Genomic DNA, 2,352 nt, shown 5'->3' on the forward strand with positions numbered 1-2,352 from the left:
AGTACCCCTCCAGTCTATTAAGGGTTTTGGTCTAAGATTTTAGTCCTTTCAGGCTTGTTGAGCATTTCTTTTAACATAAGCAAATATACGCAAAACTGAAGGGGGCACATTTTAAAATGATTTTAACCTAAACGTATCTGAAAAAGACTGAACTGAAACCTACACACACACACACACACACACACACACACACACACACGTGCCCAGAACCAGACACGTGTGCACGCCTGCACACACAGAACCAGACCCACCCATGCAGACAAGCACAGAGAACCAGACACACAGACGCACGTGCACACATTCAGACTTACACGGAAGGTAACACACGTGCAAATGCGCACACAGAACCACGCACGCGCAAACAAGAGAACCAGACATGCCCACACGTCCAGAACCAGACACACGTGTGCCCACGTGCACACACAGAACCGCATGCAGACAGAAGCACACAGACGCACTTGCACGCACACACACAACCACGCACATACGCAAGCGGCCGGCTGCTGGGCCGCAGCCCCTGTGCTGCCCGCCGGAGCCGTGGACAACGCAATCCCGGCCCTGCTGCTCTCACCTCGGGCTCTCCTCGTCGATGCGGCGGCAGCAGGAGCCGGAGCGATGCCTCTGCTGCTGCTCCCTGCCCCGCAGCCTCGGCGGGGCTGGTGTTCCCGCTGACCCCAGCGCCCTCCTTGCCCAGCTCTTCGCTCTCCCGGCAGCCCGGGAGGATGCGTCGGGGCGGGCCTGTCAGAGCTGCAGCAGCCGCCGGCTGGCAGGAAGGAGGGCTGGAAGCGTGCTAGTACAGCCACCGCTGCACAAGAGGCTTCTACCCTGCCAGTGACAGCTCCTCCCGAGGGCTCTTGACGCAGCTTTTGCTTCTGAGTCTCTTGAAAGAGCCCGGCGCAGCAACTTAATTAAAAAAAACCAAACAAATTCCTCTGCACACTCCTGGCCTGCCGAGGAAAATGCCTCCACGTGCCCCTCGCGAGCCGGGGGTTGCCTGTTCCTGGTTTAGTAGGTCCCCCGCCCCCACCCAGCCTTGATGAAAACGGTTAAACAAAGGGTTTTAGACACAAAAGACCTGTAAAGAATTGAGCCGAGCCCTGAGTCACAGCTGGGCGGTGCAGCCGGGCTCAAGCTGAGCTTTTAAATGGGTTCTTTCCTAAGTAAGGTGAAGGAAGGCTTTTCCGGATAGTTTAAAATGAACCCCCCAATTTGGATGTTAAACTTGCGGGCGATCTCCCTGGGTGTCTAAGTATTGCTGGGGGTGCTGACCTTGCACACAGGCGCACACACAGAGGCACGCACATTTGCACACACACGCACCGAACACAGAGATGCACACACACAGAGGCGCCTGTAAACTCACACAGGCAGACACGCATACACACACAGAGAACACACACACATCACGCATATGCGCACACCCCCACACACGCGCACACAGAAGCGCGCACACAGAACACAGACACACACGTGTGCACACATATAAGCACAGACACGCATGAAAACCATAGTTCGAGTGAGGCCGCACTGAAGCGCCCGGCATCCCTCGCTCCAAGTCCTACAGAAACTGCCCCCATCGCCCCTACCGCCGCGAAATCCTGCGAAGGCAAATCTGTGTGTCTGATTCCGTAAGGAAGTGTGGCGACATGAAACCGCCTCATTCCCGGCACTTGTCTGCAGCTCTTTATTTGATAAAAGCGGACTGGTCTTGATTCCGCGCCCCCTGTCGCAGCCCTTTGTGATCCAGATCCGACCCGCATCGCGCAGCATCGTTTTCGTTACCGGCGCTTCCCCGCAGCGGGCTCGGGCTCCGCGTTAGGCAGAGCGCTCGGAAGATCAAGTAGACTTGATCTGTCCTTTGTTGCGTTTCGCCTTGCGGAGATCTTGTCTCTTTTAAAGGAAGCCGACGGAAACTAATCTGCTATGTGGGGATTCTTGATTTATTTCTTTTAAGAAAACAGCCTGTTTTCTAGTCAACGGAGTTTTAAACAAACGAGGCTGCATTTCTAGGGACTTACAAACAAGAGGCACGTACGAGAGAGACAAAGCGCGACTTGGGTTTCACCTTTGCTGTGGGATCCCCGCAATACATCCCTTTTCCGTAACATCACTCAATCCCTCAGGTTCTTGTTTTGTGGCACAGACTGGGTCACTTAAAAAAATCCCCCTTCCTCTTGCTGGGACTGGACGTTTCGGAAGCGTAGGAACACGTGAACTGCTAAATGTAAATTCTTAAATGTGTTTGAAGCACTTAGTAACCAGCCCCACTGGTGGGAGCCCGTGTTTGAAGTGCGGGACACGTGTTTGTCTGGACTTTGTCGGAGTTCAAAGGGAGATGGGGGGTGAGGGGGT

Source organism: Gavialis gangeticus, unplaced genomic scaffold (assembly GCF_001723915.1).
Source record: "Gavialis gangeticus isolate Ggan-Ray unplaced genomic scaffold, GavGan_comp1, whole genome shotgun sequence".
NCBI lineage: Eukaryota > Metazoa > Chordata > Crocodylia > Gavialidae > Gavialis > Gavialis gangeticus.